The sequence below is a fragment of the Phyllobates terribilis genome, unplaced genomic scaffold (assembly GCF_046119375.1).
Source record: "Phyllobates terribilis strain yellow unplaced genomic scaffold, ASM4611937v1 Scaffold_353__1_contigs__length_1967111, whole genome shotgun sequence".
Taxonomy (NCBI): domain Eukaryota; kingdom Metazoa; phylum Chordata; class Amphibia; order Anura; family Dendrobatidae; genus Phyllobates; species Phyllobates terribilis.
In genome coordinates this window covers 1,819,590-1,835,454 of record NW_027363113.1, presented here as the reverse complement: position 1 = coordinate 1,835,454, position 15,865 = coordinate 1,819,590, and the positions used below count along the sequence as shown (strand labels likewise).

The 15,865-nt window shown below is 43.6% G+C and overlaps 1 long non-coding RNA gene across 2 annotated transcripts in view; it reads left to right on the top strand.

The window, feature by feature from the left end:
• Window positions 1-277: 277 nt before the first annotated feature.
• Window positions 278-15,865, top strand: part of LOC141222266 (uncharacterized) — a 50,570-nt gene continuing 34,982 nt past the window's right edge. The window contains exons 1-2 of one of the 2 annotated variants that reach the window (XR_012290091.1): window positions 278-595; window positions 7,648-7,815. This is a non-coding gene — a long non-coding RNA (uncharacterized lncRNA). The remainder of the gene's footprint in view (window positions 596-7,647; window positions 7,816-15,865) is intronic. The other variant, XR_012290090.1, reaches the window with a different exon arrangement.

Here is a 15,865-nt window from a genome sequence, read left to right as displayed (position 1 = left end):
TCGGCAGGATGCGGGACGGGAGTGTTAACAGGGGTGGGGAACAACAGGCTCTATGCTGTCTCCAGCGCCGGCGGCAGGCAGGAGACCTGAATCCCCTCTGTGCCCGCCGCCGACATGGAAGACAGCCCGCACTCATTTATTAGTGCAGTGGAGCCCTGCGCCCGCTGTGAGTGAGGCGCAGGGTCCACTGCCGCACTAGCTTCAGCTTCCTGCTCCGCCCCGCAGCTTTCTGGACTGGGGGGCGTGACCTGCGGGGTCACGTGAGGCGGACATGCGCCCCGCACATGCGCATCGAGCGCTTCCTGCCCTCCAGCTCCGCCTCCCCCAACATGCCTCTTCGGCCTAGTGGAGTCGCGCGCCCGCTTCCGGACCGCCACGTCTGCCCGCTTCCCCGAGTCAGCGCGCGCCTGCAGCACTACCGCAGCCACCTGCCGTCCCGTGCCGGGTTGAGTGGCCCGATGAACACTGTAAAGTTGTGCGGATGCGGCGGTCAGGTGAGGATGGGGATCGGGACCAGGCCGCGGAAGTAATGCAGCCCCCCGTTCCAGATGACCCGACCGCCGTGGAGGGGACCGTTGTATCGTGGGCAATTGGAGTGAGTAGGCCCAAGTGGTGAGGGGACTGGGGAATATGATGTTCCCATAAGGGGTTGAGGGCCAGGGGCAGGGTGATCTGGGGATTTAGAGCTTGGGGCCAGGGGGATGAGCGCTGAGCCCCGACATGAGAGCCTGTAACCAGCGCTCGCCCCCCTGTGCAAACCCAGCATGGAGGGCCTCAGCAATCTGACCTGATCCTGAAATCTCCATGACATTCGACTCCGGGACCAGCAAAGAAAGGAAGTAACGTGGGATGTCCCGGTGTTTATGTATCCAGGGGACGGCTTGCAGCAGCCGTCCCTTTCGCTTCATTGGATCCTTCCGGGGGCTTCAGGATCACTGGTCAGTAAGGGGCAGAGAAGGGGGGGTCACCAATCGCCACGGCCCAGGGAGGGGCCACCACAGTCAGTGACTCCCTCCTTATTTAGTATGGAGTCTACCATTATGTCATCAAGATGGGTTTGTTGTGATCTACCTGCCAGATGAGTAAAAATGGGAGCATTAGTCAACCCAAATGCCATCACAAGGTTTTCATAGTGCCCCTCAGGAGTATTGAAGGCCGTCTTCCACTCATCTCCTCAATGTGAATGAGATTATAAGCCACCCTGAGGTCTAGTTTAATCAAATTGTAGGAGCCAAATGGTTTTCTAAAGAGGTCTGGGATGAGAGGGAGAGGATATGCATCCCAGACCTTAATCTGATTAAACTCGCAAAAATCAAGGCAGGGGCACAACCCCTAGTTTGTTTGTTTTTTGACAAAGAAAAACCCCACTGCAACGGGAGATGAAGAAAGTCTTATGGCCCTTTGGTAGACTTTCAGTGATCTAGTTTTTCATGGCCTGCCTCTCTGAACCAGAGATATTATATAACCTGTTTTTTTGGTAGCTTGGCCCCAGGAATAATATTGCCGACGCAATCATAAGGATGATGGGGAGGAAGTTCTTGACTCCCCTGTTCAGAAAACACATTCCTAAAATCAGACCCACCGTGGCTATCCGAGTGACCAAGCAGTGTTCTTGGCAATACTCGCTCCATTTTACCACCTCCCGAGTCTGCCAGTCTACGGCTAAGTGCCCACGATGCAGAAATGCTCTGGATTTTTCCTGAGCGTTTCTGCATCTCCCTGGCAGAAAAAAATGCATGCGGATTTTACATGTGTTTTTCCTGCCAGGGACAAGTGTAAGTGAAGTGTTTTTTCACATGCATTTCCGCATGCGGGTTGTCAAGTGCTTTCCAAGCGATTTTAGCATCACTTGGAAAGTGCTTGACAACTTGGTCACACTATATAAATACGTGCAACCAGCATGGATTTATATAGTGTGACCAAGTTAATAGTTGAAGAAAAAAGATTAAAAATGGTAAAAAAAACAAAAAACAAAAACATTTTACTTACCTTCTGATGGCCCCTGGTCTCTTGTACGGCTCACGGTGGTGTGAAAGGACCTTCCATGACGTCATTTAGTCATGTGACAGATCACGCGACCGCTGACGAGCCGTACAAGAGACTGGGCGCAGCGGAGAAAAGACAGGGGGCCATCAGAAGGTAAGAATAATGTATTTTTTTCTTTTCTTTTTTTTTTTTTTTACTACAGGTACCATGGTACCCGGGTCTTGAGGAGAGTCTCTTCTTCTCCAGACCCGGGTACCATCCACACGTTGAATCGCTTAATATCCGCATGTGCACATGTAGTCATGCGGATATTAAGCCATTCAATGGAGGCGAAAACGTTGCGATTACGCAAAATAATTGGTAGTGCTGCGGATTTTTCCGCACTGATAATGCGCAGCGGAAATTTCCGCAGCATGTGCACAGCACATGGGGATTATCATTGGGGAACATTGCAGACCTTCCACCAAGCGTTTAAGCGTTTCTGCAATGGAATTGCCGCTGCGGAAACGCTTAAAAGACGCATAGTGGGCACACAACCTACCACAGGATTGTGCAGCGTAAACCAAGGTAGTCCAAGGACCACAGGAGAGGGCAAGCCCTCTAGCACATAACAGTCAATAAATTTAGAGTGCAAGGCCCCTACCTGCAGATGTAGCACACGAGCGACAAGAGTAAAATACCCCTAGCTCAAGGGTGCAGAGTCAATGGCGATTATGGGTGTTGAGCCAGAAAATTTATGAGGTTTGAGGTCCTGATCGAACCTAGCGTCGATCAAAATAAACCCCGCCCCAATGTCCAGAAAGGCAGAAATTACCACCATACTTTTGCCAAGATGGATCTTGGACGGTAAAAAAAAAAATTGTGACCTACCCACAGAGGAAATAAGTACACCCCCGAGTTGCCAATTCACCCCGCAACTCGCGGGCGCCTTAGTTTTCCGGTGGGTGTTTAGGAATTTAGGAAAGACACACACACACACGTGCAACATCCCCCCAGAATACCCAGAACATGCCCCCACCAGCCCCACAGACCACCCAAAGCAAGCAGCATCCCCCAGAGCCCAGCACTGACCTCCTCCTGAAGCTTCACCGTATCACTTTCTGCATGAATCTCTGGCGTCTGGTGCTAAACTAGAACACGCCCATAATGCAGTCAGGACACGCCCCCGCAAACTACGTCATACCTGGAAGGAGCCCATACATTCTAACGTTTACCAGGGAGGAGGCTGCAGAGCGAGTTGTGGGTGGTGAGGCTGCTGAGTATTGGGGAGACATGGCGGATGACTGCGCACCCCACACTGAGCTCCCGGGGGGGGCAGTCTCAGTCCGGGGGGGGGGCACCCTGGCTTCCTGTGGATGTGGTTAGTCCCCTGCAGCAATGGTCGGTGACGGGTCAGAGCCGGTGATTACAGGGAGCCGCAGCCTCTCACCTGTAAGCAGTTGGACTATAAACCAGGTTTCCAGTCACTGACAGTATGGCTGGAGCTGCGCCCATTATGCACTGTTAGAACTTGGCGATGTCTGCCATGTTTGGAGGTTCCTGGATTCTGTATTTTTCTGCACAGGGTTTGTCCATGAGAAAAAGGAACACAGAGCGCCAGTCCTGGCCCCAGGTTGTGTCTGGTACTACAGCTCCGGTCTAGTGACGTGACAGGTGCTGAGCTGTAATGCCACACACAGCCTGTACCTAGGGGTGGCGCTGTAATCCAACAGCTCTGGCTTTCTACTCTGGGACAACTTCTGTAAGGCTGAATTCACACATCTGTGCTCCACGGAGCGAGCTCAGATCTGACAACCGCTGGGTCACCAGTGCTGATCTGTGATTACCTCCTAGGAATAGATGTGGCACTGATCAGGTCCGGAGAGCCGGGCCGGGTCCTCGGATCCCACCACGGATGTGTGAATTCCTCCTTAAGTTAATATCTTAGTGTTAGAGTTCTCCTTTAGAATTTGTGTTCACATGAGAGTAATTTATTATAGTTTATTGTGTAACTTTCGAAAAACGTATCGATTACTAATCCTGAGTTACAGCCAGTGATAGTCTAGAGCTGCGTTCAGAGATCTGCAGGCTTCTGAGCTGAAATCTCCCAGCAGTCCTTGCTGAGATTACTATTGTTAGCGTTGCAATGTTAAGGCAGGTGCAGATAGCAGTGTTTTCGGTCGGAGTGCGATCTGACAAAACATTGAATCGCACTGTGACCAGTGTTTGTCCAAGGAGAAAAATCGCACATGTGCACGGCCCCATAGACAGTCTGTCCGAGGACAAAAATCACTATGCTTGAGTTTCATCTAATATTCGGATCACGTTCGGCCATGCAAGTTAATGAGTCCTTCGAAAAGATCGCACTGCACTCAGATGACATCTGAGTGCAGTCCCATTTTTCACGGATTGACGGAACGAAGAAGATGGAGAATTTTTTTTGACCTATGTCTTGTATCTTGTTTTGTGTCACTTTATGTACAGTTCTGGCCAAAAGTCTTGTGACTGATACAAATTTTGGTGTTCACTTCAGTGTTTTTAGATCTTTTAGTCAGATGTTTCTGTGGTTACTGTAGTACAATTATCAGCATTTTATAAGTTTTACACTTTTATTGACAAATACATCAAGTTTATGGAAAGATTCAATATTCAGTGTTGACCCTTATTTTTCAAGACTCGTTCCCTTCGCCTTGGCAGCTGGATATCGGCTGCTGGGCCAAATCCTGACTGACGACGGACAATTTTTGTCTAATCAGTGCTAGGAGCTCACTACATACATTTCTGTTTGTCCACCCGCTTTTTGAGGAGTGACCACAATCGAATTGAGATCTGGAGAGTTTACTGGCCATGAACCCAAAATGTCAATGTTACCCAGACACTTAGTTGTCACTTTTGCCTTGTGACATATTCTCCGTCATGCTCATATATGCATTGTTAATCACCAAAAATGCTCCTGCAGTGTTCTTAGGCAAAATTGTGAGTGAGCCCACTCCCTTTTGATGATGGATAACTCCACACATGACTCGTCTCGGGTGCTTTACTGTTGGCATAACACAGGACTCAAAGTAGCACTCAGCTTTTCTTCTCCGGACATTCATTCTTCCATATGTCCCTAACAGTTTGAAGGGGGCCTTCATCAGGGAAATAACTTTACCCCAGTCCTCTGTAATCCAATCACTGTAGTTTACTGCATTTTATAATCCTGTTCTTCATCTTTTTCATGGAGAAAAGTGGTTTCTTTGCTGCCCTACTTGACACCAGCACAGCCTCCAAAATCCTTCTCCTCACGGTGTGTACAGATGCACTGACGCCCGCCTGCTGCCATTCTTGAGCAAGCTCTGCACTGGTGTTGAACCAATTCCATAGCTGAATCCTATGTAGGAAGTGATACAGGGACTTGCTGGACTTTTTTCGGAGTCCTGAAGTCTCCACAGCAAATTAACCTCCCCCTATTAAGTTATTATTTTTTATAGTGCCATTTATTACATGGAGCTTTACATGTGAAAAGGGATATACATAGCAAAAAACAAGTACAATAATCTTGAACAAAAACGAATCACCGACTGGTACAGGAGGAGCGAGGACCCTGCCCGCGAGGGCTTACAGTCTACAATGAATGGGTGAGGATACAGTAGGTGAGGGTAGAGCTGGTCGTGCAGTGGTATGATGGAGCGGTGGTTACTGCAGATTGTAGGCTTGTCAGAAGAAGTGGATCTTCAGCTTCCTTTTGAAGGTTTCCACGGTTGGCAACAGTCTGATATATTGGGGTAGAGAGTTCTAGAGTAGGGGGATGCATGGGAGAAATCTTGCGTGCGATTGTGGGAAGAGGAGATAAGAGGGGAGTAGAGAAGGAGATCTTGTGAGGATTGGAGGTTGCGTGCAGGTAAGTACCAGGACACTAAGTCACAGTTATATGGAGGAGACAGGTTGTGGATGGCTTGGTATGTCATGGTTAGGGTTTTCATCTGGAGTCTCTGGATAATGGGGAGCCAGTGAAGGGATTGACAGAGGGGAGAGGCCAGGGAATAGTGGGGGGGACAGGTGGATTAGTCGGGCAGCAGAGTACAGTTATCTGACAGGAGAAAACAAACTCCTTTGCCATGCTTGCCGATGGGGCGAGGGGTGTGGGAAAGGTGGAATCCAACGTATGAAAGTGCAGCTGGAGAGGCCATGTCAGAGGGGGTGAGTCAGGTACCATTGATGCCAAGGAAGGAAAGTTTGTTAGTAATGAAAAGTTTGTTGCAGACGGAGAGAGCATTCCATAGAGCTCCTGTTAGTGGGATTGGGGAAGCTGGGGATGGGCAATGGGTATAGGGTTAGAAATGTTGCGGAAATTTGATAGATTGTGGATGAGAGGTAGAAGTGACTGTGGGGATGTGGTGAGGAGGGCCATGATTTGGAGAGATATCGCCAGCAGTGAGGAGCAGAAGGAGCGAGCGTGAGGTGGCTGTCTGTGTTTAGAGACAGAGGATTGTATGTTGAGGAACAGATCTGAGGAGGAGGTGAGATGGAGGGAGAGATGACCAGTTCATTACTAGGTGTAGGGATTAGAAGGGTTAGTAGAACGTGTAGGACTATAGGGGTGAGAGTGAAAACAAAGAGAAACATTTTTTACTCTGGCTGTGCAGTTACCTTCAGGTATCTTCTGGTTCATTTCTGGTCTAACTCAGTGCAGCACACTGTAAGGTGGCTGCCAGACAGGTCGTGGATGGGAGGTATGTGTCCCCGAAGTACCAAACTTCGGTGATGTAGGACATGGAGAAGCAGGCTCCAGAACACATAGTGCTGGGAGGGAGTTAATGGGCCCGGATTAAAGGGCCGGGTTTTAAGAGCAGCTGAAAGAGTTGGGGGGAAATAGCTGCTCACTTGCCTCCAGTCCAGGTCTTGGAAGGCCTGATTTAAGACAGCTGCGCCTGTCTCAGTGGTGCTGTGTGTTGTGCAAGGTGAGCAAACCTTGCATGTGCTGCTCAGTCTGCTGGAGGCCGAGAAAAGCACTACATTTAAACGGCTGATGCCGTGCTGTATGGACTGGTTATTTTTAGTTTTGTTCTGTTATAGCAGTGTTTCCCAAACCTCATCCTTACGGACCCCCATAGGTCATGTTTTCAGAATCTCCTTAGTATTACACAGGTGAGAGAATTCCTGATGCCTTGATGATACTTCAATCACCTGTGTAATACTAAGGAAATCCTGAAAATACGACCTGTGGGGTCTGTGAGGATGGGGTTTGGGAAACACTGCGTTATACCTTTTGTGTATCTATTGTATGGTGGCAGAAGGTGCCAAGCCCCCCCCCTGCTTTGGGCAGAGGGGGGGTATGTAAGGTTGCTGCCGGACAGGTCGTGGACGGGAGGTATGTGTCCCCGAAGTGCCAAGCTTTGGTGATGTAGGACCCGGAGAAGCAGGCTACAGCACACATAGTGTAGTGATAGGGTTTTGTGGTTAAGTAATTTCTTTGGGAAAAAATTAATATGCATTTTTTTTTTTTTTAACAATTCATCTGATCATTCTTCATAACAATCTACAGTTAATGCAAATTGACACTATAAAAACTGAAGCAGCAAACTTTATGAAAGCCAGAATGTGTTTCAGTCTCCAAACTTGCCGACTGTGTATTATTGTGTTACCTCTTTTGTATATTATTGTGTCACCTCTTATCTTGTGTATCGCTTCTCTTTTCAGTTTGTTAGCCACATGCTGCCAGGCGAGAGCTTGTGGGCACAATCATGCGGCTGGTGATTCTTGATGACTATGCCCTGGCCAGCGAATGGGCAGCAAAATACCTAAGTAATCGCATCGCCCAGTTCAATCCTGGACCTGACAATTACTTCACACTTGGGCTACCCACAGGTAATGTGCCTTTTATCTATCTTTATCCAGTTTTCCACGAGTTGGTTCCAGCGTTTTAGTTGTGGATTGAACTATTTTTGCACATGTGAATTACGAGAAGTCCTCAGGAGTAAGTCAGATGTGTACGGCAAAGCTTCATAGAGGAGGGAGACTCCAAGTTCACTGCTGAACATCTGCTCTCTCCATGTTTCGTTGCGATCTACCAGTGTCTCCGTAAGATTTGGCCATTCTCTACTGTTATATGCAAGAGTGTGCCAATTTTCCAAAGAAACAAGGAGACTGAGTAGCTCAACAGCCTCTTGCCACTGATCGGCAAACAAATTTGGAGAAAATAATTGGACAAAGCCTGAAGGACGCGGTAATGCAGGGTTGTGTTCTGGGGGATCGATGAAGACATAAGAAGCATGATCTGTGCTGAACAGTATGGATGGTAATCCAAAGCCTCCATAACCAAGCTTGGCGTGGAAGGCACTCGGGAAATAGGAGTGTGAGTTGGGGGTCTCCCAGTGGTAATACAGTTGGAATCACTGCCTTATTAATACAACGGGGAACTGTTTTTATTTCAATTAACAATTTAAAGGGGTTGTCCGCACCCTACACTGATTTAATCCTAAATCTCTATTTAATTTAATAATCTACCGTATTTTTCAGACTATAAGACGCACTTTTTTCCTCCAAAATTTTGGTGGAAAATGGGGGGTGCATCTTATAGTCCGAATGTTGGGGGGGGGTGTGTATATATATATATATATATATATGTGGGGTGTGGGGGTAGCGGTGGAGGAGCGGGGCACAGGAGGCAGCGGCCGCCCGCTGCAGCCTACACTGTCCCCGCTGCTACAGCAAATTAATATTCACTGCTCCCCACGCCCATGGGGCATGGGGAGCACTGAATATTCATGCTCCTTAATAGCAGCACACAGTGTAGCCGCGCTGCGGCTCCTGCTGCTGCCGGAATCGCCTGTGCCCGCTATTAAAGGGCTTGAATATTCAACCTCTCTCCACGCCCATGGGCGTGGGGAGGGGGTGAATATTCATGTCCTTTAATAAGCGGGCACACGCTATAGCCCGGCAGCAGCAGGAGCCGCAGCACGGCTAAGCTGTGTGCCGGCTATGAAGGAGAGTGAAGTCACTGCTCCCCGCACACACAGACCCGGCATGGGAGTGACTTCCGGGAGCTGATCTTTCCATGTCAGCCGCGCATGGCAGTGACGTCATGCGCGGCTGTAAAATAATACTCTTTCTGTATTATTTTTTCTACTGAGGACTTCTCAAAGTATCAATATCACGATATTCTTATAAAAAAATGTATCTATTTATTCTTGGATTGTCCATTAAAAAGAATCAGATTGCAGCAGGTACATACAATAATTAGTTATAAAGTAATTGTCCATTTGTCCATAATTAGCTTAATTGTTGAGATTCACCCATCTTTCCTTGGATCCTGGCTGGTAAATCATGTCTTTATCCAGCACGTGTCCAGGCCTACATGTCAGATACTTCTCAGCATGAAGATTCTGTGTCTTGTGGGGTGGGAAGAGCAAGAGAGCCCCCCCTTTCTATACCATGGGCTTTTATAGCCAGTCGTATGGCACACCTGTTCTACATATGGTGGTGAACCAAAAATACACACACAAATAGCGCATGTCAACTAGACACGATGGCTGATGCATAGAACTCAGATTTAAGAAAAATGATTATCGATTATTAATTATTTAACATTCCCCCCTTTTTGAGGATAAAAAGGACTGAAAAATCCTCAAAAGAAGACAGGTTTATCATTAGGATAACAATCATTTTTTCTTTCCTTCTTCCTTGGCAATATCATTAAATTTCCATAATAATAATAATAATAATATCAATATCTGATTATTGTTATATAATGATGTGAATTCATGTTATGGTAAGCCGTGACTAATATTCATTTAATATGTATAATTATACTTCCCTATATCTAAATTGAAGTAATCGCGGGTCCAATCGTCATCATCTGATGTCATCGGGTCGTCGTCTCGTCTTCTTCTTGGTTCTTTTATAACAGTCTTTAGATGAAAACTCCTTTGAAATAAATTATAGCGTGTAGATATTGTACAGTCCATAATTGTATTCATCATTGTGCAGTCCATAAACTGTACTCTTTATTAGAAAGATCATGTGTGTCAACTGATAAGAAAACAAAGTCTATGGATGAAATGTAGCTTTAATATCTGTGTGATGTCACCTGGACTGACGTTGGATATTCTGGAATCTTCCCCGTGTCATCTGCACTGGTCTCATGTCACTTTTGGAACAGATGTGACGTCTTTGGTCAGTAAAGCAAGGGTTAACTTGACACTTCCCTGCTTTATATAGCCCCATAACCAGTACTCAGTCCTTTATATACAGGACACATATGCCAGGTATTACCTGTTCACCAGCTTTCATTGAAGCGTTGCAGGTGATAAGAAACCACTGGAACGTGATGAAACTTGAACACAACACAGTTCATATAGGATCATCGTCCTCTGCCGTCCCGGTGATCAGTGGTGTGAATTGTATCTGACACAGTCTATTATCACTCAGCATTCACACCTGTTACCTTCTGAGACTTCCGGATATCGGTTGCGTCTTCTTGTAACCTCTGAGAGTCTCTTTGATTTATAAATATGAAAAGTCATTATTAAGATAGAATTCATAATTGCGATGTCTTGATTGAAGTCTTCATTCCCTAATCTGATACCAAATCTGGCAACTTTCCTAACCTATAATATCACAGCGTACCATAGCAATCAATAATATCCATCTAATTATTATCAAAATATTAAAATAAATTATGTTTGGAATAATAAACAATAATAGATAATAATTCATTATTAATCAAGTTCTTCATGTGATAGAACATTTTTATGTCATAGGTGTAATTGCCTTTTCCAACCCATAGGTGTCAGTGTGTTTTGAAACAACAAGTGTTTATATCTTTATTAAACCAATAATACCAAAGAATGTATACTGCTGAACTAAAATGAATAAATATATGAATGTAAGAATGAATGAATGAATTGTTGTGTTTACTCAGAAAATGTAAACATTTTTCTTATATTAATTCATATCATCATTATATTTAATGAAGCAATATTCTTTGTACTAGACATTACCCCATTAAATATTAATGTGTTTTCTCAGTTGAAATATTGAACTGAATTAAAATCAAAAATTGAAAATTAAAACTGAAAAATGGAAAAATAAGAAAATAAGTAAGAATAAAAATGTAAAAATGAAAATAAAAATAAGGCCTTCATATGTTAATGACAAATGAAGAGTAATTATATTCTCCATAAAAAATACCTTTATATTTCCATTATCTGGATGATTTCATATTTGTCATAACCTTGTATCACCAAAAAATTATTAAACTATGCAACTTTGCATGTAATACCCTTCTTAATTATACCATTGTACCTTATAACTTTTTGACAGTTAGGGTGATTAATGAGTGGAACAGGCTGCCACGAGAGGTGGTGAGTTCCCCTTCAATGGACGTCTTCAAACAGAGGCTGGACAGACATCTGTCTGAGATGATCTAGTGAATCCTGCTTTGAGCAGGGGGTTGGACCAGATGACCCAGGAGGTCCCTTCCAACTCTACCATTCTATGATTCTATGATTCTATTATTGTTTCTTCTTTATTAAAATGTGTGAAAAAATAAGTATTGATCAAAAGTGATTATGTAATCAGGATCAAAAACACATTTTCCCCTTTAATACCAAAAAATATTATTTTATAAAATTTATGTATATATCAGAACCAAATTAAAAATAATTATTCTTCTATGAACATTTTGCATAAATTTCATATCGATGAGTAGCATAGATTTGTCTAAAGAGAGGTGTGTACCTATTTAGGTAACCATTAAAAATAATATCATAGTTATTCAAGAATATTATCATGTGGAAAATTATTCTAAATATAAATTTGCTTTGTAAACCATTTTGATGTGTGGTTGCCCTTATCCACTATTAGTTAAATCAAGAAATAATAATTATTAAAGAAATATAGAAGTATATATATATGTAGATAATACCTAATTATGTATTATAATTTTTTTTCAGAATTAAATATATTTTTGTACCTTCACATAAAGAAACATTTTTTTTTTCCAAACATACAAACGTACGAGGCCTCTGTCACATCAATCACACTTAGCAGCTGCTGATTTACTCATCTGTCACCTTCACTCTGACATTCACAGATCTGTTCAACTCAAACATTCCACATATGAAGTTTTAGATATATATATATTTAACCCAAAATTGTTGTATCCCAATTTATTAATGCGCATTGTCATATCAATTAAATATCTTAATATTCTTTGAATATTCCCCAAGTACATATTATATAATATGAGAGTAAGTTGCTGAAATTTCAGATACTTGAAAAAAAAACCTCTTGTTTGGCTATGTGCACACGATGCAGAAATGAAGCAGAAAATTTCTGCATCATTTCTGCATCTCCCTGGCAGAAAAAACGCATGCAGAAATGCGTTTTTCCTGCAGAATACATGCGGATCCACATGCAGATTCACATGCGTTTCCGCATGCAGATTGACAAGCGCTTTACTGGTGATTTTAGCATCTCTTGGAAAGTGCTTGACAACTAGGTCACACTATATAAATCCATGCAAACAGCATGGATTTATACAGTGTGACCCTAGAGAGTGTATATACTTACCTCCGATGGCCCGCGCTGTCCTGCTCACTCCGTTCTCCCGGCTGCCGGCAACTTTGAATTGAAAGACCTGCCGACGTCAGCGTCACGTGACCCGTCACATGACTCTGACGTCACCGCAGGTCCTACAACTCACTGCAAGTGCCGGGAAGCAAGCAGGAGCGCTGCGCGGGCCGACAGATGGTAAGTATATATATATTTTTTATTTTATTCTTGTTTTTACAGCTTTTTTAATGGTACCTGGGTGTGGATGAGACTCTCCTCTCCTCCACACCCGGGTACCATCCGCATATTAGAACGCACCAATTACGCAAGTACAGATGCAGTCTTGCGGAATTGGCGCGTTCTAATGCAAGTCAATGGCGGCGAAAACGCCGCGTTTCCGCAAAATTAAATGACATGCTGCGGATTTTTGAGCGCAGCGTTTACGCTGCGGAAAAATCCGCATCATGGGCACAGTACATTGCTTCCCTTCTACCATGCGTTTTTCATGCTTTTCCGCGGCGTTTACGCAACTGCAAAAACGCTGCGGAAACACATGAAATACGCATCGTGTGAACTCAGCCTTATAGATTCTTTTTTCACTGGCTGCCCGGTCTTAAGTTACATCAGCTGAAAATAGAATGAATAGGATCTATACTATTAGCTCAAAGTTCAAAGGCCGCAGCTGTCACACGTCATGCTGTAAAGCTACTTTAATTTGCACGAACACTTCATGCACAGAAAATATTAATTAATTAATGTTACACATAAATCATGCAATTTTCAGCTTCCTGTGTGAATAAAGAAATAAATCCATTTTAGAGTTGTTTGATCAAATCCTGCTTTGGAATGAAAACTCTAAGGAAATATAAGAAAATAAAATTAAATATCAAATTCATACAGAAACAGAATTATTTAAATATCTTATACATATATTGGTTGGTTCTAATGTAATTCAAAATATTGTTACTTAAATTTATATATGAAGTTCTAATTTATTAATTAATATATATATATATTTTATAAACATATATATAAATACAATTATACACAATCTCTACTTAGACAAGTGTATATATATACATACATGAACTACTACCGTGTTTCCCCGAAAGTAAGGCCCTGTCTTACATTAATTTTACCCCCAAAAGTCCCACCCTGCCTTACTTTCGGGGGAGGCCTTACATTGGGAAAAAAAATGACGACAATTTTTTTTAACAATAAAATTAACATTTATTAACAGTCCGGCAACCCTCCCCATCCTCCCCCCTGCAGCATCCCCATACAGTGGTTCTGCCCCCCACTCTGCCACCACACATACTGACACATACGGTACCGGTACAGCCCCACACGGCACCCACACACATATCGTACCGGTACCGTACACACACTGACACATACAGCCCCATACGGCACCCATACACATACCGTACACATACCGTACACACACACACACACACAGACACACACACACACACACACAGAGAGAGTTTCGGAACTTACCGTTACTTTCCTTCTGTTTCGATCTCCTCTGCGGTGCCGGGCTGACGATTCGGATGCCGGGGAAGCTGGACCAATCGGAGCGAGCCTGTAGGCGGTGACGTCGCAGCTGATTCGGCCAATCAGCTGCGAGCCGGCTGACTGGCCAATCACAGCTCGGGCTGGTGGCCAGCAGGGACTACGGTACGGAGCCTGTGACGAACAGGCTGATCGGCCAATCAGCCTTACATTCCCCGCCCCCCCCGCCGCTACCCTGCCTTACAATCGGGGGGTGCCCTACATTGGCGGACCCCCCGAAACCCCCCACCCTGCCTTACTTTCGGGGGGGCCTTACTTTCGGGGAAACACGGTAGAAACTATGTAACTACAATTTTACTGTATAAGATTATAAATAAATATTGAGACATTGTAACACTTCTATGCTACATTATAATTACAGTTTTTCCTTAGCCACTCCCTAAACCAAATCTTCTGTCTCTCTCAAATATCTCCAGGAACGCCCTATTTAGGAAAGACATTTTTCTATCCTTCAAAACCTCAGAGAACTGCCTGTCCTTCTGTCCACATTCCATGACGTCACTGTGAGCCGGTCGTCTCACCTGACTCTGTCCATCAGTTTCGGCCATTTTCCTTTTTAGAGAATCACAGTTCTGACTGAGAATTAACTCATTCTGTGAAGAGATGGACCTTTGCACTGGCTGATATGGCTTATAACAGATATGAAATCTCCTGCGTATTTGATAGAGTTCACTATGGGGATGACTCAGTCTAGGAGAGTTTGATATTGGCTTTTGATAAGATTTTACCTTTCCTGGTTTTATAAAATTAACTTGATTTTTTTCCTTTTCACGATTCTCATGTTTCCTAACAGAATCCAGCAACTGCACACATTTGAATAGGGATTCTTTTTGTGACGCTATAACTCTAGATACTGGATCTAGGAATTTGAATTTTTGTACAAAACTTTTTATCATATGTTGTACTTTTCCATTTTTGATGAGAGCTTTGTACAACCGTTCAAATATGGACATGAATGTATATGTACATTCCTTCCTACCAATCCTTAGTTTCTGCAGATCTTCTATGTTGGGAAAATCCTTTGTGACACAATAAATCAAATATCTTAATCTGTCCGAATCATTTTCCCATCCATTAGGAGAGTCATTTTCACAGGGCATTAAATGTAAACGTCTGGACAATGTCACAGGAATCCATATTTTAAATAATTGATTCCTCTCCTCATTGGATAAATCAAACTTATCAGAGAAGCTCTCAAATGTCTCTGAATTTCTACAGGCATGGATTTTGACATCATATTTTGGCATGATTTTGTATAATTTCAGCAAATTTTTCCTCATTTTAATTTGCAGTTGAGCCTGGGTAATTCCTGAATTCTCTGATATTTTTAGTGGCTCTTGTACGTCCGCTCCTCCTACGTCACTCACGTCTCCTCCCACATCACCTAGTATGTCGGTTTCTCGTATGTCAGTCATGTCTCCTCCCATGTCAGGTTTCTGTATGTCCATCTCTTGGTCAGACCCAAGGTCACCTTCAGTTACAGACACGTGTCTTATTTCTTGTTTATTTTCCACATTACAGTCAGAATCAGTATCACCATCTGACATTTCTACACTATTTTTCTGCTTAGAAATCTCTAACACAAGACTATGAAAAAAATCTACCAAATGTAGAATATTTCTCAATTTCTGTTTGTCTCTATTTACCAATTTAGAAGTGAACTGTAAATTCTGCAATTCACATTCTTTGTATAAACTGAGCCACAAAACTTCTATATCATCTCCTACATTAACTTTGAAATTAATATTACTTTGTTTAGCAAAAGAAGAAATTATATCCATATTTT